General features: G+C 39.6%; 1 protein-coding gene across 3 annotated transcripts in view; it reads right to left on the minus strand.

Annotated features, from left to right (window-relative positions):
• Nucleotides 1–26,313, minus strand: part of LOC126359421 (leukocyte tyrosine kinase receptor) — an 815,186-nt gene that overhangs the window by 27,391 nt on the left and 761,482 nt on the right. The window lies entirely within an intron of this gene.

The raw sequence follows: 26,313 nt of genomic DNA on the forward strand, positions 1-26,313 counted from the left end.
AAGTGAAAATGGGCTTCACCACTCATAAGAAAAATCATGTTCTCATTATCAAGCATGGTTTCACACATGGATTCATGAATACATCATGCTGATCATAATCATCTTCACTGACTTATGTGGGTGATGATGATCTTTGTGCATATCCTCCACACTGCTGATTTGTTAATCCATTAACACGCATCACAAAAGTGAACCAACTGTTTACGGCTCTGTATCACAGATAGTTTGCTTGATGTTTTCAGGCATATAGGCTGTGTTGACAGAGCCAAATGGTTCCTTCTTCTTTACAGAGTTAGTTGTGTTAAAATTTCCAACAACTTCAAAATGGTGTTGTAGTCTGGACCAGGTTGGTGAACCAGAATATTAAAATGGTGGTGGAAGTGCTACAGATTCAGTTTTATGATGTGCCATGTTCCATGTCATCATGAGAACTAATCTTCCCACTCTAAATGACAAATCAAGGCCACCTGTCTCTCTCTGAGGCTAATCATTTGGCCGTATTACCCAAAACAAAATATGTAGTTTCCATGATTGACTCTGTATGAAGCATCTGATTTCTTTTGTGCATTCGCTCACATGTTCTGCTGATCCTATCGTGATGGAAAACCCTTCAGGGAATGGCATGAGCCAGAATGTAAGTTAAGAGAAGAGAAGCAGCAATTAAAAACTAGGTCTGTACACTGTATTAACAGTAAACTAGAACTGCAGTGCTATACTATAAACTACCTGTGTTTACACAGCTCACTTGTCATGATGTTAATGTGCTCTTAAATGAAAGAAAAATGTTGCCTTTCAGCTTTATGCAGTGTACACTATGAATGAAAATTTTGCAGGTAAATAGTCACAGTATAGTGGGGAACAGGTACAATAATTTTACAACAGACCAAGTTATTTGGCATCAGGTACGCTGAAATATGAATTGACTATAAGCAAAATTAATTAGAGAACAACAGAACACCAGAAAACTATGTACACAGTCATCAACCCAATCTTCATAAGCCTTGCATGATTCACCCCCTTACCACAAACTTACAAGCAAGCGCTGTAAATTGTATATGCATCATAGGGTCACGCAGTGGCAGATACATATGGGAGGTACACAGGGCACCCCCCCCCCCCCCCCCCCCTTGCGGGCCCACCTGCATTGTCACCTGCAGTCAGCACGCACGCTATTCGTCCGTTTCTTTTGTCAGTCAACTTGAATCAGTAGTTAACTGAACTATCATTCTTTGAAGAAGAATCACTCTTTGTGATTAAAAAAAAAAAGATTAATGGGAGCAATTCTTCAATACAAGCAAAAAAGCATAAAAACCCTTAATGATCGTGATTCTGTTATGCAAGTGTCATCTGTTTATCCTAGATCTGACTATCCTACTTTGCACATGCTGTACAAAATATTTCCTTGTCTACCTGCATCTATTGCTACAGTAGAAAGAAGTTTTTCAGCACTGCAGCGTAAAAGACATCGATGAGGTCAACTATGAAGGAGGATCGACTTAATGGCTTAGCTCTGTTGAACACTTACCCTGACATTGTTATATTGATGATGCAATTAACTAATTTTCCAGGAAGAATAAGTGCAGATAATTTGTCATTTTAGGAAGAGAACTACAATTGTAACTTCCTTAAACTTTGCATGTGACTTGACTATTTTTTATTACAGTAAAAGTAAAGGCATCTCAAGATATCTTCAGTGCTCCCCTCCTTGAGGTTTTCCTGTATTTGCCACTGGGATCACTGAAGGTGCTTGTAGTTGTCCTCTCATGATCCCACATATCAGGAAAGTATTATCAACCTCATCAAACAGCTTATCTGCTATTTCTTTCTCTACAAAGAATTTATTATTCACAAAAAGTTGTAGGTTTCTTCTGCCTTCTACATAATGGTAAAATTATTGATATATTGTTGTCAGGAAATCTGCATATTCTGAACAGTGGACAGAGCATGCATATCAGCTCCACAAAAGGATGTTTTTCATAATTATCCTCATGTTATGTTCTCCAACCCTTAAACACACTGCACAGTGCAAGGTGGTTGCTGAATTGCAATTCAGTGATTTTTTCCTCATCAGGATATTCCCACAAGATAGAACAGTGTCTGAAAGAAAGACAATGAGATGAATGGTCAGCAAATCAAATTGGATGATTTACATTTGTGGTGATGCACTCCCCAATGCTCATGCCTGCCACCCATTTTCCCTTGCAGACAATGAAAACTTCAGCAGAAGATGCATGGACATGCACCAAACATTATATGCGTAGCAAGTATCCTAGCAGCAGAGACTCTCTCCCTGGCTGTCTCTTTGTTTAAGCAGTTTTCTCCAGGCAAGGTGTGGCTGACAGCTTTTTAGCCTTGGCTGGCATTCTTCCCCTTACACTGAGCAAGGGACTCTGGACATCACTGCTAAGTGATATGTAGTGTCTAATCATGCAGTTTCTTTCCGTATATTTTGTATAATACCTCACCAAGATTTTGGGCTGGGTGCATGTATGTTAATTCTTCATATATCCCCTGTAGTAGATATATGCTGTTCAGTAGATATTATTTGCATGTCAAAGCATTTAAATTGTTTTTCCTCCTTCCCTAGTGCACATGCTTACCGTTCAGCAATCCACTTGTAGGATATTTCCAATTGTTCTAATGAGTAGAATACCAATGTTCTTTTATACTAAGTTATTAGTAAGTAAGCACATTCCAACATGTATGGGAAGATGAATGGGAGCTCAAACATGTGTCAAGTGAAACAGAGACCACCACCAAATGGCTCAACACATTGCAGAACCAGTCTTCCATTTCCTGATCCACAATTCATTTCCCATGAACCATCACATCCAGACAACCACTTCAACCTCCACAGTGAAACTGATGCCCTACTTTTCCTCCACTGTGAAAGTGCAATCAGTTTTCCTCACTCAATTGCAGTGCTACCATTTATACCCAAAGTTCTACCACGCCCAGTGCAAGTCATATCTACCCAACTGCAGCGAAACTTTTTTTGCAGGGTATGAAAGCCACAAATCGGTAAACTGCTATGTGTTTACTACAAGAAATCTTCCTCCAAACAGTGGTAAAAATTTTTTTTCTGTAATATGTCATTGTCAAACAAGAATGTCAGTTCTTTGCAATATACACTCCTGGAAATTGAAATAAGAACACCTCGAATTCATTGTCCCAGGAAGGGGAAACTTTATTGACACATTCCTGGGGTCAGATACATCACATGATCACACTGACAGAACCACAGGCACACAGACACAGGCAACAGAGCATGCACAATGTCGGCACTAGTACAGTGTATATCCACCTTTCGCAGCAATGCAGGGTGCTATTCTCCCATGGAGACGATCGTAGAGATGCTGGATGTAGTCCTGTGGAACGGCTTGCCATGCCATTTCCACCTGGCACCTCAGTTGGACCAGCGTTCGTGCTGGACATGCAGACCCCGTGAGACGACGCTTCATCCAGTCCCAAACATGCTCAATGGGGGACAGATCCGGAGATCTTGCTGGCCAGGGTAGTTGACTTACACCTTCTAGAGCACGTTGGGTGGCACGGGATACATGCGGACGTGCATTGTCCTGTTGGAACAGCAAGTTCCCTTGCCGGTCTAGGAATGGTAGAACGATGGGTTCTATGACGGTTTGGATGTACCTTGCACTATTCAGTGTCCCCTCGACGATCACCAGAGGTGTACGGCCAGTGTAGGAGATTGCTCCCCACACCATGATGCCGGGTGTTGGCCCTGTGTGCCTCGGTCGTATGCAGTCCTGATTGTGGCGCTCACCTGCACGGCGCCAAACACGCATACGACCATCATTGGCACCAAGGCAGAAGCGACTCTTATCGCTGAAGACGACACGTCTCCATTCGTCCCTCCATTCATGCCTGTCGCGACACCACTGGAGGCGGGCTGCACGATGTTGGGGCGTGAGCGGAAGACGGCCTAACGGTGTGTGGGACCGTAGCCCAGCTTCATGGAGACGGTTACGAATGGTCCTCGCCGATACCCCAGGAGCAACAGTGTCCCTAATTTGCTGGGAAGTGGCGGTGCGGTCCCCTACGGCACTGCGTAGGATCCTACGGTCTTGGCGTGAATCCGTGCGTCGCTGTGGTCCGGTCCCAGGTCGATGGGCACGTGCACCTTCCGCCGACCACTGGCGACAACATCGATGTACTGTGGAGACCTCACGCCCGACGTGTTGAGCAATTCGGCGGTACGTCCACCCGGCCTCCCGCATGCCCACTATACGCCCTCGCTCAAAGTCCGTCAACTGCACATACGGTTCACGTCCACGCTGTCGTGGCATGCTACCTGTGTTAAAGACTGCGATGGAGCTCCGTATGCCAAGGCAAACTGGCTGACACTGACGGCGGCGGTGCACAAATGCTGCACAGCTAGCGCCATTCGACGGCCAACACCGCGGTTTCTGATGTGTCCGCTGTGCCGTGCGTGTGATCATTGCTTGTACAGCCCTCTCGCAGTGTCCAGAGCAAGCATGGTGGGTCTGACACACCGGTGTCTATGTGTTCTTTTTTCCATTTCCAGGAGTGTATTTTTCCAACAGTGTACACTGCACCCAGACTTCCTGCAAAGTCAAATAATTCATTTCTTTGTTGTTTTTTAATATTTGTTATGCCATGTATAAAATATAAAATGTATGTGTATCTTTATCATAATTTCATTGTCTCTTACCGAGAAATGAGCATTTGTTATCTTTGTATAACGCATTAGTAAGAGTATGGCTCAATTGTCATGTAATTACCCTATGAACAAGTTACCATCAATTTCAGGCATACAAATATATTTACCTGTTATTATTTATGTCAACCATTTGACAAATGTCATATATGAAATATATTGTAAAGAATTTTAGCAAGTAACACTAACTTGGTTCACGAAAGCAATAATATTATGACTATGCGTGAGTCGCGATGATCCTCGTGAAGTCATCGCTCCTCACGTGGGAAGCAATTTAATATTATTGGATTTCAGAACTTTGCATATGAGATATTTGTCATAAAAGAATAGGACAGCCAGCAAGCTGTAGTTTGTAAATATGCTAAGCATCACAGCACGAGAGTAAATATTTTTTTTTTTTTTTTTTTTTTTTTTTTTTTTTTTTTTTTTTTTTTTTTGTGAGCCTATACCAATATGCGCATCCAGCATTTAAATACTCTTAATAAACACTTTGACCAATGGGCAGAGATATTTAAAATCATTGCCACAGTGCTTGATAGCAAGAAGAAAGAACAATCTATATTTTGTTAAGAAATATTCTAGAGACTTCATTATCCTTGTACTTTTGGTTGCTGACGTGTTAAGACATACTACATAGCATTGCTACAAGTTGTATTTTTATTTTGTATAAAAACTGTGAATTGACGAACAAACATTTCAGTAACTCGGGTGAGGATACAATACGCACATGCAAGGACATTTAATTTTTAAGAAGGAATGGACTGACAAATCAGCAATTATTAGAATGTGCCATGCACAAAAGAAATTTCAGGTGTAAGTGCCATGCACTCATGTGCAATAATGTATTTGTCAATGTTTAGAAGTTTAATGCCGATTTGTTCAAAATACATTAATATTTTACGATGCAGTAATTTTCTTATTCTTTTCTTTCACTAACCAAAAATGATGTTCAAATTGTACACTACTAGCCATTAAAATTGCTACACCATGAAGACGATGTGCTACAGACATGAAATTTAACCGACAGGAAGAAGATGCTGTGATATGCAAATGATTAGCTTTTCAGAGCATTCACACAATGTTGGCGCCGGTGGCAACACCTATAACATGCTGACATGAGGAAAGTTTCCATACAGAAACAGCAGTTGACCGGCGTTGCCTGGTGAAACGTTGTTGTGATACCTCGTGTAAGGAGGAAAAATGCATGCCATCATGTTTCTGATTTTGATAAAGGTCGGATTGTAGCCTATCACAATTGCGGTTTATCGTATCGCAACATTGCTGCACGCGTTAGTCAAGATCCAATGACTTTTAGCAGAATATGGAATCAGTGGGTTCAGGAGGGTAATACCCTTCATTCGATCCTGTACTGGATCCCAACGGCCTTGTATCACTAGCAGTCGAGATGACAGGCATCTTATCCGCATGGCTCTAATGTATCTTGCAGCCACGTCTCGATCCCTGAGTCAACAGATGGGGATGTTTGGAAGACAACAACCATCTGAACGAACAGTTAGATGATGTTTGCAGCAGCATGGACTATCAGATCGAAGACCATAGCTGCGGTTACCCTTGACGCTGCATCACAGACAGGAGTGCCTGCGATGGTGTACACAACAACAAACCTGGATGCATGAATGACAAAATGTCATTTTTTCGGATGAATGTTTACAGCATCATGATGGTCGCAACCGTGTTTGGTGACATCGTGGTGAACGCACATTGGAAGCGTTTATTCGTCATCACAATACTGGCATATCACCGGGCGTGATGGTATGGGGTGCCATTGGTTACACGTCTCAGTCACCTCTTGTTCACATTGACAGCACTTTGAACAGTGGACGTTATACTTCAGATGTGTTATGACCCATGGCTCTACCCTTCATTCGATCCCTGCGTAACCCAACATTTCAGCAGGATAATGCACGACCGCATGTTGCAGGTCCTGTACGGGCCTTTCTGGATACAGAAAATGTTTGACTGCTGCCCTGGCAACCACATTCTCCAGATCTATCACCAAGTGAAAACGTCTGGTCAATGGTGGCTGAGCAACTGGCTCTTCACAATACGCCAGTCACCACTCTTGATGAACAGTGGTATAGTGTTGAAGCTGCATGGCCAGTTATACCTATACACGCCATCCAAGCTCTGTTTGACTCAATGCCCAGGCGTATCAAGACCGTTATTACGACCAGAGGTGTTTGTTCTGGATACTAATTTCTCAGGATCTATGCACCCAAATTGTGTGAAAATGTAATCACATGTCAGTTCTAGTATAATATATTTGTCCAATGAATACCCGTTTATCATCTGCATTTCTTCTTGGTGTAGCAATCTTAATGGCCAGTAATGTACATGAGCTTTGTTACAGGATCGCTCTTTATCACGGTGTCTCGATTGTACTTGGTAGACCACCTTGTGTTCAACTTCCAATCTGTTAATCTTTCTCTTCGGAAATTCCACTAATTTGCTTTCATTTCCATTTTTATGTTAAAATAGGTCTCTTAGGTATTTTCATTGAAGATTCTGATTGCGTGAAGGCAATCCGGGTCAAAAGGTCAGTTATTCGCATAATCAATCCGTACATCTCCCGAACACAATCAAGAACCGACGCATTGGTGATCAATTAAAAATCTCCCTCTCTTTTAAAGTCGTACTAAAACATGGCCACACAGGATAGCCGTAAGTACACAATTTAGCATTAGGTTGAATTTTGTCAGTAAATATTCCCAACCAACAATTACAGCATCACTATGAGTATTTACTGCTATTTCTTATACAGAATTAGCAAGTTCCTAACGCACCCGAACAAGGACTTGTCTAAAAACTAATCAGTTCTTTTTATTTTTCATGCTACCATCTGGAGGAAATTTGGAAGCACATGGCAAAAGAGCCAGTAAAAAGAGATGTATGTGCAGAAAACTGCAGTACGAATCCACAACAGCAGTAAACAGCAGCACGCAAGACAACTAAAGTGAGTACGACTTTTCATTGCGTTTGAAGCTTTTCGTAGTGAGCATTCAATCGTCTAGTGAACATTCACGCTTTACCCTTCTTTTCTTTTCCTCACGCTATTTAATTTCCAAATTTCTCTGTATTTTTGCTATTAGACTCGCCTCTTTCACATCATTTCGCTTAAAATAGTTAGAAACAGTTAGCCAAAATCTCCATTGTTGTATATTTTAGTGGATCAAAATGGCGGTATCTACACTAGTTTCAGTGCTGTATAAATGTTTTTCATTTATTTTATCTCTCCAGTTGCCATATTGGCATCTTTGTGTGCTTCAGTTTCAATTCTTCATAAAGGACAAGCAGTATCTGAGAAATCAGGATGCGAAATCATTGGCGCGCTTGACAAGTGAAAATCATAATTATAAATTATCTTTTCTGGGTCAGACAGAATGGCCGAGCGGTTTTACGTGCTACAATCTGGAACCACCCGACCGCTACGGTTGCTGGTTCGAATCCGGCCTCGGGCATAGATGTGTGTGATATACTTAGGTTAGTTAGGTTTAATTAGTTCTAAGTTCTAGGGGACTGATGACCTCAGAACCCTGATGACCTCAGAAGTTAAGTCCCGTAGTGCTAAGAGCCATTTGAAGCATTTTTCTTTTCTGGCTCGTGTGGTGTAACTACGCTAAATTTTAGATGGCAGATGAGCAACCCAGACAACTTAGACCACGCGCAGGTGTAAACAAACTTGAATCTCGTAGTGAAGGAACAACAGATGACGAAGCGACACTTGAGGTGTCGGCACCACAGTCCTCGTCGCCACTGCGTGAATGCTCATTGCCAGATGTACTACAATTGTTTGCTGATATGAAAACCAGTTTTGAGGCAAATGTGGGACAGTTAACACAAAAAAGTGACAACATTGAAGTTCACATGGGTAATCTTAGGAGCCAAATAGCGGATGTTGATGCCAGATTACAGGAACAGAACAGAGATGTAGACAGCAGGTTCAACAGTTCAGAATTGAGGATAGAGGACACTCAAGTGTCAATGACCAATATAAATTCTGTTATTACCGACTTCCAAACACAAATCAAAAGTTCGAATGACAACATGGAGGAAAAAATTAAACCCATTACCACTGCTTACGCAAGCGAGCTAAACGCAAGCGTACATGCAAAATTAAAGGGTTCTTTCCATGGTGGATTCCGCCGATACCAACATTGGTAGAAAGTTTACAGGTTTGCAGACCCAAGTCGATGTGTGTAAATCAACAGCGAGTGACTGAAACATTACAATGATATTTCAAAAAGAGTACGATAGGCCAATTGACAGAATGTGGCAAGCGAGTAGAAAACCTTGCTCAGCAAATATCCGATGTCAATATTGACAAAAGGATATATGACGTCACCGCAGAATAAGCACTACACTTAATAGGGAATTTGAAAAGTGGATGCAATCCAAGGAACAGTACATTGAGAGTATGGTACACTCTGATCTAAAAGGTGCAGTTAAATCCGCCACAGTAGAAATACTAACCGCTCCCAGTACTTCTGGTGACACTTTAGCCAGTGAATTAGGCGAAATCAGACGAGCCTTCAGCCACAATCTTCCGGAATGGAAGCAACGGCTGACCCATGACACAGATCAGCTGAAAAGGCAAGTTATAGAATTGCAAGGTGACAATGAAAGCGATTATTCATTACCGCCAGAACAAGATACTCGTCAACATCCAGAATATCAAGTAAAATTTGAAAGCAACGGCTGACCCATGATACAGATCAAATGAAAAGGCAAGTTATAGAACTGCAAGGTGAGAATCAAAGCGATTATTCATTACCGCCAGAACAAGATACTCGTCAATATCCAGAATATCAAGTAAAATTATCACCAACTGTAAATAATACGCGTGATAAAGCTTCAACGTCACGTAATCACACCAATCAACTGACACTCATTGAACTAATGCGAGAGTGTGCTGAAACACTGAGTTTTCTAGACTTTTATAGCTGAAAAACGAAATATACATCCCATGGTACTTCTAAAATCATTCACATGTGCTTTTCCAAAACCGTGGAACGACAGACAGCGAATACAGTTCATATTAGGATATGTACATGGCGAAGGATCAATTTGGGGAACTGAAGTAATAGACACACCTACGCAGATTTCGAAAGGCATTTTTTGAATAAATTCTGGAGTTCAGGTATACAACAAAGACGCCAAAAGGAGGTCCATAACGCTGAACCTTGCAACACCAAGGGAGGTAGTTCGAGGTGTTATTTCGAAAAATATTTACGTATAATTCAATATTGGGACACGCCCGTTTCAACCAAAGCTGTCATCACAAACTAGTAAAGTAAAAACTTCCTGTGTCAATAATGGAAAAATTAGTTAATGTGAGTGAAGAGGACCAAGAAGCCTTTCTTTCCGTTCTTGCCGATTTGGATATGATCTACGAGGACGTGCGTGCGAGTGCGCGAAATAATTACAATAATGGACCGCTCGCTTCGCAACAGTATGTAGCGGACTGTGGCAACGGAATGTCGTATCATCATAACACGGGACAACCAAACGCTCAGCCTTACAGCAATGATGATAATTTCAACACCGCCGCAGTGGAAAACCATCTAGTAAATATCCAAAGTAGAATAGATAAAACCTGATTTATCAACGACAATACAGTAACTCGCCAATAAATCAGAACGGTAATTACCAATCTGAACAACAGGAAATATAGGCAATGGAAATCGTCAGAAGGGAAAGAAATGGAACCATTATAACGGGCCACAACAGTACAGTCAGCCAAGTAACTTCACTCCCTTACATCAAATGAATTCTTGACAGCCTCAAGACGCGACATTTTCTCACCAACTCAACCAACAGTTCAGGAACAATAATCAGGACAACCGTCGCATGCTTTTCTTAACACCGCCAATCATAATAGCCAAGGAAAGCAGACAATTTTTTACGCACAGGCGAACCAAGCATCAAATGTGATGTCAAATGACACGCAATTAAGTGATGCACAGTTCGGATGGGATACGAACGCAAGTTTTCAGCCTGGTATGACGCAAAACACTAATCAAGTAAAAATAACTGAAATTTTAACTCCACCCAAGTCGGAAACCATTAGCATCCACAATGGATAAAAGTCTCATTAGCATCTTCTTTATGCCTCCACGGAAAAGCTGCGGTAAAAAATTACAACACACTGAAGAAACCTTAGACAAGTTAAGACAAGCTCTCATATCTTTAACCACTCATGCCAACATAAGGCAAAGGGCGCATGACCAATACATTCAAATTCTTATCGTATCGTATAAATGAGCAAGTGCAATTAAAGATCCACTTCAAACCGTCTTTGATTCATCATAAGAATCGCAAGTGGCAGCACTTGGATGAAGGACCATTTATTATACTAAGAAAACCGCACATTTGTTGCTATCTATCAGGTGACACTGTACAGGGACGAATAAAAGGATTGTTTCATCACGCAGACTTAACGAAATACCGAGTCAACCATTGAAGATAACTGCTAAGTTGTCATACTATGTGTGAAGTATAAGGTACATAAGAATAACGCACAGGGCTAACACCCTATCGACCTGCCTCCACAAGCGAAGTAATTTATGTGAGCACCTGAAATAAAATACATTTATTGCAGGAGGGCAAGATTTGCCTTAGATGTAAGTTAGTTTTAAGTTAATTGAGCCATGACCGGCCACAGCCAAAGAGCTGACGAATAAATAATATAGTAAAGACGTGCTAAGTGCCACCTGCTACCACTAGTATTAAGTATAGCAAAGCTCTCTCCTCTTGAATGAAATAAATTAAAATGATCATTCGGACCAGAATGATTGCTCGTAAATAAAAGTTGATTAACGTCGCTTAGTCTTACGAGGTAAATGTTATATATAAGGAGTGTTTGACAACAATTTTTTTTATGAAACCACCTGCGTAAAGCACTAGACAAAGGCAGCAGCTTAGCATATAAGAATCAAGTAAATCAATAACGGTCCAGGTAGCAGGAAAGAAGTGCGCAACTCAATTATTTTTATTGCAGTACGGAGAAAACCGTATGCGTTCATAAGATGTTTACGGCGCAGCGCAGCTGACATACTTACAAAGATCATTTATAAGTAAACTAATTTAGCACCAAATGCATCTATTTCAGGTCCTCGAGATACGACCTTTTTTTTTTTTTTTTTTTTTTTCAGAACAGAAGATAGCTATCAGACTCTGTTCACTGCTAATGCATGGTGTAAGCAAGTTTAGATATGTATGGAGAAATGTTGGAGAGCTGGATCAGACGATACTGAAATTCGAGATACGACGACTGTTTCTTTTTTTTCAGAACAGAAGATAACTATCAGACTCTGTTCACTGCTAATGCATGGTGTAAGCAAGTTTAGATATGTATGGAGAAATGTTGGAGAGCTGGATCAGACGATACTGAAACTACTATATCGATTTAATTAGGCTAACTACTTGTCACGAAAAACTAGAGTGATAATGCACAATTTATGTTAGTGTCATCATTTCATACGGCATTAACATCGCATCTTCAAATCTCTTCACTCCGAAAAAGTCTATTGTGTTTTCCTCTAATCAGTATCCTTACCTCCCTACCCAGTAGACAACTGAATTATACGGGCTGATTGCATGCTTCATACGTACATACCGTACGTGACAAATTGGTTGTTGACAGGCTATCGCGAATTGCGAATTCAATTAGGATTTGTTGTGTGCAACTGAACGATAGGGAACACCAAGCTTCCCGATTTCACTGGTGGAAACTTGAACATGAACTGTTCATCACGTCAATAAAGTCACATTGACTATGCCTTCAAACTAACGACGTAATTAACACAGAGAAAATGAAAGAGCTGAACTTGAGAAAGAGTAATTATTGTAAAAAGAAAATAATAACAAGATTTCGAACAAGGTGTAAACCTTAAGTGCCTTGGAAGCACAAACTATGAATAAGAGACACGCTCTTTCGTCAGGCCTTGTAGTCATAGAGACTTAATTTTTCTTTGTAAATAATTTTTAGACATAATATGTATACCGAATGTTAACTGTACTTGGTAGTAATAATGCAGTCATCAATTTACGGACACATGTGTTGCTGCGTGTGAACCGACCATAGACAAGCAATAAACGGACACGTATAAAAGGTGGTGCGTGCGAACTTTTAAGATGACGACCAAATACACGTGGACACGAAATAATCATAACGTGAACTGAAAGGGTGATAACTTTATGGACACGCGTGAATTAATGTTATAAGTACTTGCACCACGAAACCACGTTGTAGAAAGCCGAATTGTGCAAGTGATTAAGTGTTGTACTTACCGCAACCGGTACTGTACGCCCTTCCACGTACACATTCTTCGACACAGCTGCGGGAGTCGCCGCGTCTGGCTGCTTCCTAATTCCGAGTCATGTAAAACTGTAAAAACTCACAACACGGCTAGTAAACATCAAACGATTTGCCTCTCACAGAATACTGCTGCTAGCATTGCGAAGCCGTCAAGTTACTATCACGTGACTATGACAAACGGACTTAACACAGAGTACGCTGCGCGCTCAACAATCCAGATTCCTTTGCACAACGAGCGTGGGCCGCCAAATGTGATTGAAATACTTTCAATATAAAATCTGATAAAACTATGAGTCAAGTTCGTGTATACGTTATAAAATCAGCAAGACCTAATCTGAAAAGTCTTAAACTTGACTTTGACAATTGCTACCGAATTTATAGACCAGGCCAAGTAATGATGAAAACGTGTCAACCCAAACAAAACCAGATAAGTAAATAAGTACGAGAACTAAGTACTCCTAAGAGAATGAAATCTTATGTATATAAACAATTGTTATCCTTACCAATTAGCGAGTGAGCACATTCTAATACAGATTTTCTCTGTATTTTTCATGTATGGGAACATGAATGGGAGCTCGAATATGTGCCAAGTGAAATAGAGACCGCCACCAAACGGCTCAACACGTTACAGAACCAGGGGTCGGCAAGTAGTTTTCAGTGGGGTCCGGATTCGGTGCAAATTTTTTATGGAGGTCCAGAAAAAAACTAATAATTAAAAGTTATTGTTTTTATTTTGTTTTTAAGTCGAGTTAGTTTACAAAAAAGGTAAACGAAGTAAAACAAGAAGTTCACAGTTAATATTGTAATATATTCAATGTGAGAAATTACATTGACGGTCGTGAGCCAGTTTTTTAAAGTTCGGTGTACGAGGGGTACAGCAAATGCGAAGTATGTCTTCGAGGTGGGCGTCTGTCAACCTTGACCGATATGTGTTCTTAGAAAAGTTCATTTTCGAGAACGACGATTCGCATAGTGGCCAGATTGATAGCTACTTTCTTACAATTTTCATATTTTTCTGAAACATGTTTACCTAAAAATTCTTCAGCGGATACGGTTTTATACATTTCCAAAGAAATGTCTACTTTCAAGTGTATTATCTCCTCTTGAAGTGAAGACTCTGAAACGCTGAACAACTTTGTACAGAAAATGGCCCAAGGATCACCTGTGTGTGTGTGTGTGTGTGTGTGTGTGTATGTAGTGAGTGAAGTGTTATGAAACAATGTGTGTATAGTGTGTGCAGTGACTGATAGTGAAATATGAGTGAATAGTGTGGCATTACATTATTTAATGAGTTATTTGTAAATAAATTATTGTATACCAGGAGTAAAATCTAATGATTGTCTCTAACTAGAAGTCTGTAAATATATGTGTATACGAATTAGCTTATTGTAAATTGGTCTAAGCTTGTAAATACTTTGACATGTCCTATATCCTTGTAAAAAGAGATCTACGGATGAATAAAACTACTACTACTACTACTACTACTTAGCAGCCACATCAGTCCATTTTGCCGCTGCATCAACTTCATAAGGAAATTTTGAGAAATTGAGACGGCTTTCCAATTTCTGCAAAGTCTTGAAATCTTGTAGCAAATTCGTCCCTTATATCGGACACATATCTTACAACACTGCAATGTCTTCTTCAGAGGTCTCTTTTATTATACTCAAGAACTGTTGGGAAATGAATAAATTCGTCCCTTGCAATATCTTTTTCAAAAGTATCCAGCATACAACGAAAAGCAGACACGCTTTGTATCAGGTCACATATTAGTTTCTCATTCCTTTGTAACTCTATGTTGAGTGCATTTAAATATTTCAGAATATCCTTCATAAAAGCCACAGCTAGCATATTACGCTCGTTTGTTATGAACTCTAAGTGATTCTTTGCTCCCTGCGTATCCAAGATTTGCAAGGAGGAGGTCGCCAAGCTGTCCATTACTTCTTTCGGTGTAGCACTGAGCTTTCCACAAAGGGCAGTCTGATGAATTATACACTGATACGATATTAGACCTGGATTCTGATCCCTGATTTTCTTTACTACACCTTTTTCTTTGCCAATCATCACTGGGCCGCCGTCAGTTGAAAGCGACACTATTTTATCATAAAGAATGTTGGAATTATTAATAAATTCGTCAATAGCTTTGAATAAAATAGATATTTGTTCATCATCAACAATGGCACATGATTCTTCAAGTGCCAATGGCGTAGCACGGTGCCTTTTCCAAAAGTTCAAGCAAAGTGTTTATAACATCAGTAGCTAAAATTTCCGTTCTTCTTGTATTACTTCTTGCCGACATTGAAATACTTTGAATTGCAGCACAACATCCTTTTCTTCCTAAAAAAGTGCCAAGGCTACTTCCAACATAGCATTCTTTGATTATTTCAGTATCTGAAAATGGTTTTTGGTGTTTACTAAGTGTTCAGGAGAAAGAAAACTGGTGTTCAACGGATTGGAGCGTGGAATGTCAGATCCTTTAATCGGGCAGATAGGTTAGAAAATTTTAAAAGGGAAATGGATAAATTAAAGTTAGGTATAGTGAGAATTAGTGAAGTTCGGTGGCAAAATTATAAATACAAAATCAAATAGGGGTAGCTTTAATAATGAATAGGAAAATAGGAATGTGGGTAAGTTACTACATACAGCATAGTGAACGCATTATTGTGGCCAAGATAGATACGAAGCCCACACCTACCACAGTAGTACAAGTTTATATGCCAACTAGCCCAGCAGATGACGAAGATATTGATGAAATGTATGATGAGATAAAAGAAATTATTCAGATAGTGAAGGGAGACGAAAATTTAATAGTCATGGGTGACTGGAATTTGATAGTAGGAAAAGGGAGAGAAGGAAACGTAGTAGGTGAATATGGACTGGGGAGAAGAAATGAAAGAGGAAGCCGCCTGGTAGAATTTTGCACAGAGCATAACTTAATCATACCTAACACTTGGTTCAAGAATCATGAAAGAAGGTTGTACGCATGGAAGAACCCTGGAGATACTAGAAGGTATCAGATAGATTATATAATGGTAAGATAGAGATTTAGGAACCAGGTTTTAAATTGTAAAACATTTCCAGGGGAAGATATAGACTCTGACCACAATCTATGGGATATGAACTGTAGATTAAAACTGAAGAAACTGCAAAAAGGTGGGAATTTAAAAAGATGAGTCCTGGATAAATTGATATAACCAGGGGTTGTGGAGGGTTTCAGGGAGAGCATAAGGGAACGATTGACAAGAATGGGGGAAAGAAATACAGTAGATGAAGAATGGGGAGCTTTCAGAGATGAAGTAGTGAAGAGGGCAGAGGATCAAGTAGGTGAAAACTGAAGGCTAATAGAAATCCTTGGGTAACAGAAGAAATATTGAATTTAATTGATGAAAGGAGAAAATATAAAAATGCAGTGAATGAAGCAGGCAAAAAGGAATACAAACGTCTCAAAATGAGATCGACAGGAAGTGCAAAATGGCTAAGCAGGGATGGCTAAGGTACAAATGTAAGGATGTAGAAGCACATATCACTAGGGGTAAGATACATACTGCCTACAGGAAAATTAAAGAGACCTTTGGAGAAAAGAGATCCACTTGCATGAATATCAAGAGCTCAGATGAAAATCCAGTTCTAAGCAAAGAAGGGAAAGCAGGGAGGTGAAAGGAGTATATAGAGGGTCTATACAAGGGGGATGTTCTTGAGGACAGTATTATAGAAGTGGAAGAGAATGTAGATGAAGATGAAATAGGAGATATGGTACTGCGTGAAGAGTTTGACAGAGCACTGAAAGACCTAAGTCGAGACAAGGCCCGGGGAGTAGACAACATTCCGATAGAACTACTGACAGCCTTAGGAGAGCCAGGCCTAGCAAAACTCTACCATCTAGTGAGCAAGATGTATCAGACAGGAGAAATACCCTCAGACTTCAAGAAGAATATAATAGCTCCAATCCCAAAGAAAGCAGGTGTTAACAGATGTGAAAATTACGGAACTAACAGTTTAATAAGTCACAGCTGCAAAATACTAACTTGAATTCTTTACAGACGAATGGAAAAACTGGTAGTAGCTGCCCTCAGGGAAGATCAGTTAGGATTCCGTAAAAATGTTGGAACACGTGAGGCAATACTAACCCTACGACTTATCTTAGAAAATAGATTAAGGAAAGGCAAACCTACTTTCTAGCATTTGTAGACTTAGAGAAAGCTTTTGACAATGTTGACTGGAATACTCTCTTTCAAATTCTGAAGGTGGCAGCGGTAAAACACAAGGAGCTAAAGGCTATTTACAATTTGTACAGAAACCAGATGGCAGTTATAAGAGTCGACGGACATGAAAGGGAAGCAGTGGTTGGGAAGGGAGTGAGACAGGGTTGTAGTCTATCCACGATGTTATTCAATCTGTATATTGAGCAAGCAGTAAAGGAAACAAAAGAAAAATTCGGAGTTGGAATTAAAATCCATGGAAAAGAAATAAAAACTTTGCAGTTCGCCAATGACATTTTAATTCTGTCAGAGACAGCGAAGGACTTGGAAGAGCAGCTGAACGGAATGGACCGTGTCTTGAAAGGAGGATATAAGATGACCATCAACAAAAGCAAACAAGAATAATGAAATGTAGTCAAATTAAATCGGGTGAGGCTGCGGGAATTAAGATTAGGAAATGAGACACTTAAAGTACTAAAAGAATATTGCTATTTGGGGCGCAAAATAACTGACGATGGTCGAAGTAGAGAGGATATAAAATGTAGACTGGCAATGGCAAGGAAAGCGTTTCTGAAGAAGAGAAATTTGTTAACAGCGAGTATAGATTTAAGTGTCAGGAAGTCGTTTCTGAAAGTATTTGTATGGAGTGCGTCCATGTGTGGAAGTGAAACGTGGACGATAAATATTTTAGACAAGAAGAGAAAAGAAGCTTTCGAAATATAGTGCTGCAGAAGAATGCTGAAGATTAGATGGGTAGATCACGTAACTAATGAGGAGATATTGAATAGAATTGGAGAGAAGAGAAATTTGTGGCACAACTTGACTAGAAGAAGGGATCGGTTTGTAGGGCGTATTCTGAGGCATCAAGGGATCACCAATTTAGTATTGGAGGGCAGCGTAGAGGGTAAAAATCGTAGAGGGAGACCAAGAGAGGAATACACTAAACAGATTCAGAAGGATGTAGGTTGCAGTAGGTACTTGGAGATGAAAAACCTTGCCCAAGATACAGTAGCATAGAACAAAACCACAACAAAAGCTAGTGTCCAGCAAACACGTAACGCTGCTTCTGCCGATTTTTCTTGCTCACTCATGCAGCGAATCAGCAATTTCGTGCGTTTGTTTCGTAAGAAGTGAGAGGTTCTTATAATTTAAATTTTTTATTTTACAAAACAGTTACACATATCACATTTATACATTATCTAATAGAATTATATTACCTGTAGTTTTTCTTTACGAGTGTCACTGCCAAGAGGAATGTTTTTGTGGAATTGCTGATCAGTTGTTTCATTGTGTCGCTTTAAATTGCCACTTTTAATAAAAGCGACAGTTTTATTACATATTAAGCAAACTGGAGCGCTTGAGCCCTACCAGGCAGCGTAAAACAATATTGTACAGTCCATTCAGTCAAAAACTTCCTATTTTCAGAGTGTACTTTTCACTTTTTAGTACCCATTATTAATGCAGATATGTATGTACGAAAAGGTTTTTCACACAACGAATTGTAAAACAAATAAATAATTGCTCTGCGGCCTGCGTGTGTGACGAAATGAAGTAAAGACCGACTGCTCACTGTGCTCGCTTTGAAAAACACGACACGTTCGGACTGGGTTTAACAAATGAACAAGTGAGCAGTGACGCGTGGTGGGAGGCGCTACTCGCCGAGAAAAATAGAATTAAATTGATTGACTCGACTAAATGATTTGCTAATCTACTCGACTAAATTTTTGTTTTTCAGACACGTTTAGTTACTAAATTACTCAGTACTCGACTAAATTACTAGCCTAGTGCGAACGAGGCGTCGGGATACTTAGCTGGTCGTCGGACTGTATTTAAGAAAATTTGGCCGTTCGAGGTTCCACCTTCCGCGGCTCGTATACGGACCGCGGTCCGCCTGTTGCCGATCTCTACTCTAAATAAACACTTTAACCCGCTGGGCGCAGATATTTAAAACCATTGCCGCAGCGCTTGATAGCAAAAAGCTGCAAAACAGATGAAAGAACAAGCTATCTTTGTTAAGAAATGTTCTAGAGACTTAATTATCCCTGTACTTTTGGTCGCCGACATGTTAACACGTACTACATAGAATTGCTACAAGTTATATTTTTATTTTGTGCAAAAACTATGTGAAACGACGAACAAACATTTCGGTAACTCAGGTGAGTATACGATGTACTTACGCACATGCAAGGACATTTAATTTTTAAGAAGGAACGGACAGACAAAGCAGCGATTAAAGAAATATCAGATGTGAGTCATGCATTTATTGTGTATTTGTCAATGTTAGTAGTTTAATGCCAATTTGTTCAAAATATATTAATATTTTACGATGCAGTAATTTTCTTATTCTTTTCTTTCACTAACCAAAAATGATGTTCAAATTGTATATGAGCTTCGTTACAGGTTCTCTCTTTATCGCGGTGTCTCGATTGTATTTATGAGACCACTAATGTGTTCAACTTCCGATCTGTTAATCTTACGAAATTCCACTAATTTGCTTTCATTTCCATTTTTATATCCAAATAGGTCCCTTGTGTATTTTCATCGAAGATTCTGATTGCTTGCTGGCAATCCGGGTCAAAAGGTCAATTATTCGCGTAATCAATCCGTACGTCTCCTGAACACAATCGAGAGCTGACGCATCGGTGATCCATTAGTAATCTCTCTCTCTTTTAAAGTCCCACTAAAAAACGGCCTCACAGTATAGCCGTAAGTACGCAATCTAGCGTAAGGTTGCATTTTGTCAATAAATATTACCAACCAACAGTTACAGCGTCACTATTATTATTTACTACTATTTCTTATACAGAATAAGCAAGTTCCTAACGCCAGAAAATAAAATATCTGACAGTTAGCAGAAGAGTTTTAAAATGTGGAATAGGTACGTCCCCCTTCACAATTCCTGCTATACCACACAGGGATCCTTGAATATCAATATTCAGTCATTTACTCAGAAAAAACTTGTAAATGACCAGCATGTAACCATACAGATATCTGTCATCTTTTCTAAATGTATGTTCTGTGTCTGTACAATTGCTATATTCCACATCATAAAGCTTGTTTTGAATATGATCTACAGAAAATTTAGCAAATTAGTAACATTGCATCTCAGTAGTGCCATCTAGGGTAATTTGTAAAAACTTTAAAGGCTAGCCTTGTGTTAGACATCATGATCGCTGTGTCATACAGTGTGGACAAAATAAAAGTGGCCCGGAAACCATTTATGATAATGATGCAAAATTAACTCATTGAAAGAACTATTACCTCATTAAAAAAATAAAAAGTCTGTTGGTGTTGACAATATTTCCTGTAAAATAGTGAAAAATTGTTATAAATATATAAGTCCAGTCTTATGCAACATATTCAATACATCTCTGCAAGAAGGAATAATCCCTGACAGGCTAAAAGTAGCTGTAGTGATACTACTCTTTAAAAAACGTGAGAAAAACAATGTTACAAACTATTTACCTATCTCCCTCTCAACCATGTTTTCAAAAATTCTTGAAAAACTCATTAACAGGTTGATTGTCAATCGTCTTAACTTCCACAACAGCCTAAACAAGAGTCAGTTTGGATTTCATGATGGTCTTTCTATAGAACAAGCAGTATGCTGTTTCACCAATCAAGTTCTGGAAGTCATGAAAAAAAAAATGTCTCCAGTAGGTATTTTTTGTTACCTATCAAAAGCCTTTGATCGTGTAAAGCATCTAATCCTTTTGAAAAAGGCAGAATGTCATGGTTTGGGTGGTACCATTGGTTCGTGGCTCCAACCATACATAAATGACCAAAAGCAGACTGTAATGCTGAATGGCTTATCCAGAGAACCTGTCTCATCGGAGTGGAGCTCAGTAAGTTGTGGTGTGCCACAAGGGACTGTTTTGTGTCCACTGATATTTCTCATCTTCATTAATGATCTCCCACTTTGTTATGACACAAACAGTAAATTAACTGCTTTTGCAGAGATGACACTACAATTCTAACTGACGATTTTACAAACAAAAATCTTGAACAAACTACGAATAAAGTTTTCAATGACATTGTTAACTGGTTTTCTTCAAATGGTCTCTCACTTAATACAGATAAAACCCTTTATGTGAGATTCCATCCTATACAAAGACATTTGGAAGAAATTAACAGTAAGTGCAGAGATCAAAAAATGCAAAAAGCTGAGGTTACAAAATTCCTGGGTAGGCTAATTATACAGACAGCAAATGTAACTGGTCAGCACACATTTTTGATCTTTATAAAACACTTAGCTCAGAAATATTTGCACTACGGGTTATTGCTTCAGTGGCAGAAGTAGACACCATTAAGGCTTCATGCTTCGGCTATTTTCATTCATTAATGTCATAAGCTATTATATTCTAGGGGAACCAATGTCTCATAAAGAAGATTTTCACTGCACAAAAAAAAGCCATTAGAATAATGAGTGGTGTCTATCACAGGCACTTGTTTCAAAAGAGTGGTATCGTTACCACCTCCTCATAATATATCCTTTCCTTGTTGACCATAATCTGTAAAAACCCTTCTACCTACAAAGATAACAGCCAATTTCATAATTTCATGACTATAACACAAGAACCGGTAACAGTGTGCACATTGAATTGAAAAGCCTCACTATGGTTAAAAAAGGAGCTTGTTACTCCAGCATTAAGCTGTTTAACGCTCTCCCACCACTCATCAAATGCATTTACAAAAGTTTGCCAGCATTCAAACAAACACTCAAGGAGTACTTGATAGAGAAATCTTTTTATACAATTGATGAATATGTGAAAGAAACTGTATATAATCACTAAATTTGTAAGTGTTGTAAACTTAGTACAATTACTTTTATATTGAGTACTATCATAGGCAAACTATCCAAAAAAGAGTTTAAATACTATGTCAGTCTGATTGTAAATTTTTTCCAGGTCAATTTTATTTTGTCCACCATGTATCAATAGAAACCACCTTGGCATTCGCATGGGATGCCTTGGAAAAATTCCATGCAGGATGCCTGCTGTGAAGACGGTAATTCAGTAATTCACATCATATGTATATGGTCAATTAAATTACGATTGTGTGTCTCTTGATGAAACCAAATACTCTATAGATGAATATCTTAACAGGGACTGTTAGCCAAGCTAAAGTAAAAATGTCTGTTATATTTCTGTTTTGACAGCATTTGATCATGAAAGTCAAGATTAGGTATTTTGTGTTTGATAAATTTATTGAAAGCACATAACAATGTTTCATTCAGGCAGAGTATTAATTCTATAAATATTAACAGTTCCAGTTTACTGTAGTGTATTCACCTATCCTGACAATCTCCTGACAAATGATGAGGGTAGTAGGTACTATATTCAAATGTTTTATGTTTTATATGTTATACTTTCTGGCATGTTCCACACCCATGAGAATCATCTCATTTATGGAATCATCTAATCTTAAGGCATAATGATAAAATCAGACTACAGACCACCTGAAGATTTATTACACTAACATTTGTGAGAAATGTAACACACAGAAATAATATTTTCAATGACCTGAAACACAGAGGATGTGTGGAACAGTGTACCAGGAAAGACTGGTTATAACTGAAGAGTGGTGATGCACATGAAGTATCATTAATAACCTCTATTGTGTGACTGTCAGTGAAGAGTCATCTAAGTGGAAATGGGAAGGTAAGCATTAGTACACCCCATTAACAGCAAAAGATGCAAAGTAAGTATTTGAGTAAATTTGAACATGACAGAATGGTCAGTTTTTGGGAAATGTGTTTTACCTATTGAAACATGTCAGCTTAGACTGGCCGTGCAGCAACAATAGCAATATTTGAGTCGAACCAGTGGATAGAGGAAGGCTGTACAAAATGATTAGTATCTACTGGAACATGCAGTGTGATCACAGCACAGAATAATCTCAATTTTGACTGCACTGAAGGCAGGCCATAGAGCTTCATACACAGAATTGGAACTATGACAGAACATAGACTGCTTTAATGGCGTGGCACTATCTGCTGTAGGCTGGACTTGTGATATCTGTGCAATTAACTGGTCTCCATCGTTTATAAACCACAAAAGCCTCACATAGCAATGGAAATGTAAATACAGTCAGTGGCATGCTGTGTGGTTTCAAAGAAATACCACACCAGCCTCCGTTACAGAGGTGGGTGCATGAGACACTATCATGGTAACTGCACCCTGGTAGCCAGTAATATTGAGGAAAGTAGGGGACAAACACCAAATGTAATGGTTTGGTCATTGGTTACATGTGTGAAATATTATGTATTTGAAGCTTGTGGGAAAATAAAAAGAAAAAAATCTATTCTCACTGCAGCAGCTAGTTAGTTATGTAGCCACCTATTATTTTGCACACTGTATCTTAATAGTAAGGAATGAGCCCTTTTATATAATATCCATTTGACTGGTAATTTGATATGGCTGAATGACACCGCTTAGTTCACAGAAAACAATATTTAGTTTAATAACATATGTAAGTATGTAACAGTTTCACAATAAAGAAGCTACAAGTATAAGCTGATATTATCAGTACGTTGCGTATGCTCCAGCTGACTCAGGAATTATCAATGTGTATAAGGAATATTTTAAAGTAATAGCAACTGAAACAACAAATGCAAAACATGAACATTTCTGTAGTTGTATTAACAATGCTTTTATACTGGAAATGAATAAAGACACCATTACATCAGTAAAAATATCAAATTAACCATGAAAGTTGAGAGAGTTATTGTTTTATGCTCCTGTACACTTGGATATGGCATGACCGCCCAGTCCAATACAGCTGCATGCTTCAGCACTCAGAATATGACTCAGAAATGCTCATGAAAACATTACATCTGCGCTGCAAAATTGGGAGGGGCCTTACTTAGGAATAAGAGTGCTGACACCAAAGTTAAGTTTGGAGTAGAATAATTTCTCAATTAGAAGAAAAATATCGTTTTGCTTCTAATGTCAAAGCTAACACAACCTTTCCAAAAAAACACAGCACCTGTTTCACATTCTTCCAGCACAGAAGGGCAAAACATCTAAATTACATAGCTGAGTATTCTACATGGCTACTAATGTCTAGCAGTCATAACATTCAATAGTCGAAGTATTCCCATTACCCAAAAACACCATTTCAGTGGCATTTCTTGTGTTTTACAGTATTTTTGTACTCCCTCGTTGTAGGAAAATGAAGAGATAACAGATTGTCTTCAGTAAGGAGATACAAAAGTGAGACTCCAGAAAATATCCAATTTTAGCATTAAATGAAGTTAAAAAGGGTACCATATCAATAACTGCAGCAGCAAACAAATATAATACAGCCAAAAGAACATTAATTAACAGGCCTTACAACAGGCATGAAAAACAATTTGGCAAGCCCACTGTATTTTCAAATGAAGAGGAGATGGCTTTAGTGCAGCATGCTGTCCTTGTTGGTAAGTGGGCTTTTTATACCCTTGATTTAAGACATCTTGCAAACACTTATTTAGATATGCAGGGAAGGAAAGTTAAAGGGTCTGGTAAGAATAATATGGCAGGAAATGACTTGGTGCACTCATTTCTAAGCAGACACAAAGAGCATCTCACATTTCATAACTGCCAAAATATCAGGTGTGAAAAAGCAGGAATTACACCAGAGGTAAACAAGAAAAATTTCATTAACCTGGAATGACCCTTCAGTATGAAAATGAAGACACTGCTGTGCCACAGAAAGAGTCTTTAATTTTTATGAAACCAACCTTGATGTTCCAGGTGTGAAGCAGTGCATTTTCAAGTGAAGGGTGAAATACACAGAACATATAAAGGACATCAATAAAACAACTGTTTCTCTTATGTTTTTGTGAATCTGAAGCAGGAGAGGTTCTACCCCCAAATGTAGTTTATAAGTCTGAACATCTGTGGTAAATGTGGATGGAAGGTGGCCCCGGCAAAACCAGGTACAATGGAATTAATTCTGGTTGGTTTTATGACAATATTCTTATTTAGTGGTCTGCCCACATTGAGGCTGACCCCTCCCCTGTGATAGAGTGGGAGGTCGTCTCAAGGTGTGGCAGGGCGAAAGACATTCCGGAGGGGTGAACGGAAGGCCTCTCCAGTTTGTCTGAGAAACTGGTTCAGGCTCTGTCTCCGGCTGATATTTATGTTTGGTCGGACATTACTGCTTGCCCTGTTCCAGAGGTTGCCCCTCAGTCTGCAAGATCTGGGCGGTCACAGAGGGTGGGCTTACTGGTACTTGGGAGCTCCAGCATCAGGCGCGTAATGGGGCCCCTTAGGGATATGGCAGCAAGAGAGGGGAAGAAATCCAATGTGCACTCTGTGTGCATACCGGTGGGGGGGGGGGGGGGTGGTCATTCATGTAGTCACCAATGATGTGTGTTGCTATGGATCGAAGGAAATACTCTCTGGCTTCCGGCGGCTATCTGATTTGGTGAAGACTGCCAGTCTGGCTAGCGGGATGAAGGCAGAGCTCACCATCTGCAGCATCGTCGACAGGACTGACTGTGGACCTTTGGTACCGAGACGAATAGAGGGTCTGAATCAGAGGCTGAGACGGTTCTGCGACCGTGTGGGCTGCAGATTCCTCGACGTGAGTCATAGGGTGGTGGGGTTTCGGGTTCCGCTGGATAGGTCAGGAGTCGACTACACACAGCAGGTGGCTACACGAATAGCAGGGGTAGTGGCGTGGACAGGGCAGTTTTTTAGGTTATATGGCCTCGGGCAAGTACAGAATGGGCAACAGCCTCAAAGGGTGAGGGGCAAAGTCAGGACATGCGGGGACCATGGAGCAATTGGTATTGTAATTGTTAACTGTCGAAGCTGTATTGGTAAAGTACCAGAACTTCAAGCGCCGATAGAAAGCACCGAAGCTGAAATCGTTATAGGTATGGAAATCTGGCTGAAGCCAGAGATAAATTCTACCAAAATTTTTACAAAGGCACAGACAGTGTTTAGAAAGGATAGATTGCATGCAACTGGTTGTGGCGTGTTTGTCGCTGTTAGTAGTAGTTTATCCTGTAGTGAAGTAGAAGTGGATAGTTCCTGTGAATTATTATGGGTGGAGGTTACACTCAACAACCAAGCTAGGTTAATAATTGG

Source organism: Schistocerca gregaria, chromosome 1 (assembly GCF_023897955.1).
Source record: "Schistocerca gregaria isolate iqSchGreg1 chromosome 1, iqSchGreg1.2, whole genome shotgun sequence".
In the NCBI taxonomy this organism is placed as follows: Eukaryota; Metazoa; Arthropoda; class Insecta; order Orthoptera; family Acrididae; genus Schistocerca; species Schistocerca gregaria.